We start from the raw sequence: 6,383 nt of genomic DNA, 5'->3' as shown, positions 1-6,383 counted from the left end.
TCTCTTAATACACTACACTCGTGATTGATTCTGAAATCTTAAGCCTTCAATCACCATCTCATTTGCATACAATGGTATCATCTAGTGAAATCCATCCTTTGTTGAAACACACCGTTGACATGTAGCGATGTCAGGTTCGTTCCTGGACATTAAAATGGACATGCGTCACAGATTAACGCCATTGTCCAGTTGTCCGAAGCCATATCAACTTACATGTGTTAAACGAACACCTCTGAATGGACTAAAACTTCTAACAATTTCTTCCTTTTTGTGAGAATTGTTTTGTTGCGTCTTAAGAACAAAATTTAAGTATTTTAACATTCTTCCATCAGAAGGTAATAATCTATATTAATTTTAGTATTTTTATGATATTTCCACGATTGATAAATGACTTCACTTTTTAGTAACGAAGCTAACACATATTCAGTTGTAAAGTCCACGATTGGACTATATTGAAAAACTAAAGTGATTTATGACGAATTCTTCTTCATTTTAGCTCTAAGAGATAGACGGGCGGTGTTTAGTCCGGAAACTGAGGCTAATAATGACCAGTAATGACTGCAATGATCACCCATTTATTACCAGGCGATTGGTTTTATGTCTGAAGTTTTCAGCTATAACTAGCGTGAGCCCATTTATCTCAAACGCCCCATTGACCATGACTTACACTTCATATGTATACGTGTACGGTATTTAGCGACTAATTATTTCAGACGAACTCTTCCATTTGAATGGTGTTAAAATAGTGTCTTAAATAGAATCGTGTAGATATAGTCACACTTTAAATGAGTTTCATAAGAAATGTTATTTAAGTTAAGTGATTTTATTACTATGGTAAACAATATTATATGTCCCATTACTTTTGTGAAAATTTTCTTGATCGTGTTTCCGGGAACAAGGAATTATTAAAACGATTTTAAAATGTATGAAAGTATTACAATAATCAAATGAATTTTACTCATCACATTTATGTTTTTTTTTGGCTCCAATGACAATAGGTGCATTTAAGATGCAAACCTTTCGTGCTTCATTAATCAAATGTGCTTGTAACGCGAGATCGCGACAAAGCGACAATGCCATGGCGAAAGATACCCGTCAATTCGGGTTTTCAAACCTATTTTGATACATGTACATGTTCATCAACAGGGTTTATACTATCAATTCACCACTGACTGTAAATATGTGTCTATAAAGTTTGGTATTACACGTGTCTATACAATTTGGAATTACACGTGTCTACAATGTTTGGCATTACATGTGTCTATAAAGTTTGGTATTACACGTGTCTACAAAGTTTGGCATTACATGTGTCTATAAAGTTTGGTATTACACGTGTCTATAAAGTTTGGTATTACATGTGTCTATAAAGTTTGGTATTGCACGTGTCTTTAAAGTTTGGTATTACACGTGTCTATAAAGTTTGGTATTACACGTGTCTATAAAGTTTGGTATTACACGTGTCTATAAAGTTTGGTATTACATGTGTCTATAAAGTTTGGTATTACACGTGTCTATAAAGTTTGGTATTACACGTGTCTATAAAGTTTGGTATTACACGTGTCTTTAAAGTTTGGTATTACACGTGTCTATAAAGTTTGGTATTACACGTGTCTATAAAGTTTGGTATTACATGTGTCTATAAAGTTTGGTATTGCACGTGTCTTTAAAGTTTGGTATTACACGTGTCTATACAGTTTGGTATTACATGTGTCTATAAAATTTAGTTTGACATGTTTCTATACAGTTTGGTATTACATGTGTCTATAAAGTTTGGTATTACACGTGTATCGTCACCCTACAGATAATTTACTTCGTTTTCGCATTAAAAACATTATTATGAGTCTGTCTGTTAGCGCTGATATGACTGGGGAGGTATTGATTATCGATCCTTGATTAGGTGATTGACAGAGATCTATAACAGATAAGGACCTCACGCACGATATCGGTATTTGGTTTTAATTACAATATGAGGGCACATAGTACAATAATGATATACCTGTATACAGCTATTTAAAAGTTCACATAAAGGTCAAAATATCAAGGTGTTTTGTTACGATTATGGGATCAGATCACCGAAAGGTCATTCAGTAAGTAGATCTGTTTACGGTATATGGGTAATGTGTTCTTATTTGTTATAAATCATTTATTGGAGATTATCTTTACTTTTATATAAAAATCGATATATATATATATATATAAATCGGCCCTGCAGGTAGGACGTTAGAATTGTACCTGCTGCCCCTATTGCATGATCGTAAAAGGCGACTAAATTTAGGATCTTATCTTTTCTTTACTTCCTAACTGACTTTATCTTTCCTAATGCCTCCCTTGGCACCGCCTCACTTTTGGTCTTGAGTTGAGCGTTCGCCCCTGTGAGGAAGGCTCTGGGTTCTGTCCCCTGGCCGAGACACACCAAAGTCTATAAAAGTGGTAGTTTCTGCCACAGGGACTTGTAACGTAGGTTGTGAGAAAGTCTGCTGTGTATACATGTGTACTATATACTATATAAAAGGACAAGGGAACCAACGGCTCGCTTGGAAGAGGTACACCTGCCTCTACAAAAGTCGCCCGTATTCCGTCAAACATTGATGAATATGTACATATTTATACCAATATATTCTTAAATAAATTTTCGACATGGAAAACACAACTTCAAACACGAAATAATATGTTAACATACCTTTATTTCACTATGAACGTGGAAAATGCAGTCAGATATCACCGATGTCGTTTTGCCTGTCCACTGAAATCTAGGTTAAACACGTTTGTGTGGATATTGTGTACCCCATACCCGGACCCGGACTGGAAACACCATATACCCGGTGTCTGTACACTAAACGCTACAATATCAATGTGGTAACGGTCAAGTACAACATTAGAGTCTCCATATAAGTTAGATTCTTCAATTAATGATATATGCATCTCAAATAAAGGTTCTTCTAAGAACCTAAACCGTGAAACTTAATTTATACAGAGTCTGAGTACAGAATTTCAGTGTAGTATCGGGTAAGGGCGAGTACACCAAAAAGGTACCCATCATCAATTACAATATGGCGGATTATACGAACAAGAGTTGAGTGCTGGATAAAAAAAGTGTGATTCCTCGCTTAGCTGTTGGATTGGATTAATGAAAGAGTTATCAGAGATAGCCTATTTGTATTTGCAATGGGAAAATATCACCGGAAAGTGAAATGAATGCATACAAAATTTGTTACAAGGGGATATGAGTGCTTTTGACCTAGATTTCAGTGGACAGGCAAAACGACATCGGTGATATCTGACTGCATTTTCCACGTTCATAGTGAAATAAAGGTATGTTAATATATTATTTCGTGTTTGAAGTTGTGTTTTCCATGTCGAAAATTTATTTAAGAATATATTGGTATTAAATATGTACATATTTATCAATGTTTGACGGAATACGGGCGACTTTTGTAGAGGCAGGTGTACCTCTTCCAAGCGAGCCGTTGGTTCCCTTGTCCTTTTATATAGTATATAGTACACATGTATACACAGCAGACTTTCTCACAACCTACGTTACAAGTCCCTGTGGTTTCTGCTCCTGCTTAGCGCTCAGCACACAGGGATTTGGACGACTGGTTCGCCTGTTGTCAGTATGATGTGACCGGGTGGAGTGTGTTGCTTGGTGTCTTCGGCGGCATACTTCAGTGATATAGCACTATAAAAAGGGCAACAGTTCCATACCGCAGTCTCCCAAAACACGCACCTCGCACAACATACACGCAACACACCGCATGCATGGGAGGCCGTCCTTACATGACCAAAGCTGTTAATAGGACTTTAATTAATCAAACAAACAAACAAACAAACAAACAAATATAAAAATCACCCTCGATACTCCAGGGCCCGACACCATAAAACTTTCTCAGACAGATCTTTTACTCAAGTCTATGTAAAATCATATATTTGAGTAACAGATCTGTCTGAGAATACTTTTATGGTGTCGAACCCATGGGTTTCTATATCTTGTGTCAATGACATAATATACACCCCATATCGACAGTGACAGTAACCCCCTGAGTATTCAGGGTGATAAAAAAATAAGCATCTCTTCAATTACTCATATAAATGTACATATCTTAGTGTACGACGATACTGTATATGTTGCATTTCAGATGTTCATGCTTATAACAAAAGTACATTACTGTACATTTTGTTTATTGATACGTTTCGTTGAAATGAATATAAAAATGTATCTATATGCTTTCGGATTCCAAACACGTCAGCTAGTGTCTTCATAGAAGGAAATCAAAAATAGGAATTGTAGCATAACTCATATTAGTTAAAGGGTATTTTGCATTAAGTTCATATTTTATAAATGGATGTTTATATCTATTCATGTAATCTGATGGTTTCAGATTTCACTCGGTGTCGATTTCATCCTCGAGGCAAAAAAAAAAAAAAAAAAGAACAATTACATTTCTCGTGAAAAGTATAAAACATTGACTTACAAGTTATTTTGATATGTGTTTATATTATTCGTGCTTATCGCTATAAGTCATCATGTCAGGAATATCTACCTGGCCGTGAAATGGAGACTATAGCTAACACCTAACACACATGTGTGAACAGGTGAAAATCGCCAGGAAATGTGATTTTAAATAAGATTATTTATCACCGAATCTGCCGAGGTGTTTATAAAACGCTCATATCAAAATACGGTAATATAATATGGCGCTGAAATAGTGTGTGGAAATTAAGAAAATTCGATAAAAATCTTGACTGACATTCCAAACAAACCGCGCCGAATCCAATAACAATGGTCAGTCGCTAATCACGGTCAAGTCGCGTGTTTTCATTGATAAGTCTGGCCAGTTATGGTCAGTTATTAATGTAGGAATTTTTAATAACTGGTCATTTTAATGAACTGACGATAACCCATGGAGGTCTGTGACGATAGGGTATAATAATCCATATCAACAACGCGCCTGACCTACCTGATTAAATCACATCTTGTACTGGCCGTGGACTATATTAATTATTGTTCACGGGATGTCAGCTTTATGACTATATGCCAAATACGTCTAAATCATGGAAACAGGTCAAAATACTAATGCCAATCTTGTTTTGTAGGTCAACAATACAAACTAACACAGCCTGTACAGAAGTTAACAGGAACGTTTACATTTTGTTTCCGTTTACAACCAAATGCCTGTTCTGGCTGTCCTTTTATCGTCATTATTAGCAACTCTAACTCTATAAACAAACTAGAAAAAAGTTACTGTGGCTAAAAAGCACAATTTAGTTTAAACATTATTTTTTATTTAAATAAACAATGAAGATATATATACACATATCAATACATGTATACAGCTAGGATGGGAAAAGAAGCTAATGAACATTTTTTTTTAAAATTAAATAACGCATCCGAGGAAAGTCATGAACACGATATTTGTCATGTTTCACTGTATTAATGATTAGTGAAATTGTATACTTCCCCGATAGTACATTACCATATTTTACGTACTGGTTGTGGAAGTTACATTCTAAACGAAGTACGAACAGCATTGATTGAAATTGAGGTGTTGCTATTACGTCAAGGACACACGAGAATGTTCCCACGCGCTCCGTTCGGTAGTTACCATTCTCAAAAATCACACCTCTCGACACGATCTTCACCAGCTTTGTGTGAACCATGAGTGTGATTAATACAAATTAATCAACACGTAAGAGATGATAACCATATAGAAGGAACACCACTCGTTCCCGGTACGATCAGCTGATATAGTGCGCCTTTTTCGTGAGCTATCCAATATTCCGTGGTACATATTCATCTTCGTGATTCACTCATACAATATTCACTTTTTCGGATTGATGAGATGACAAGTTTATAAAAAAAATGTAATAACATATGTGTTATATCAATAATTTATAATCATGAATACTCTCCAAAACATGTCAGACAATATATAGTAATGTTTACGCTTTCTCTTATTTTGTTGTTTTGCTGTTTACTGGATATACCTGATGTAACAGTTCGAGATCCGATTGTTCAGACAGTAATGTGTATAAAGCATCTATATACGTACATCATTAATATTTGTAAAAAATTGCTTGAGAAAGGGACAAAAGAGCACACTCCACGTTTTGGTCATCCTCGATATTCCAGGGGTTACTATCACTGATGTGGATATAACGTCAGATAACGTCATTTTTTATCGATAGTTTAATCCATATGCTTTAAAATTTAAAAATATTAAACAGAGATACAAAACAGCGAAAATAGGATGCCATGGAATTTGTTAGTAACACTCAAATGTTTTTCTTGAAACAGGGTTCAAGTAGTCATGATTGAGGACATTTCATATTCGTTTAAACTATTTTGAATGACAGATAATTCCAAAATAGTCCTAGAATCTATA

The sequence above is a fragment of the Argopecten irradians genome, chromosome 9 (assembly GCF_041381155.1).
Source record: "Argopecten irradians isolate NY chromosome 9, Ai_NY, whole genome shotgun sequence".
In the NCBI taxonomy this organism is placed as follows: domain Eukaryota; kingdom Metazoa; phylum Mollusca; class Bivalvia; order Pectinida; family Pectinidae; genus Argopecten; species Argopecten irradians.
Note: the sequence above shows the minus strand (reverse complement) of the source record.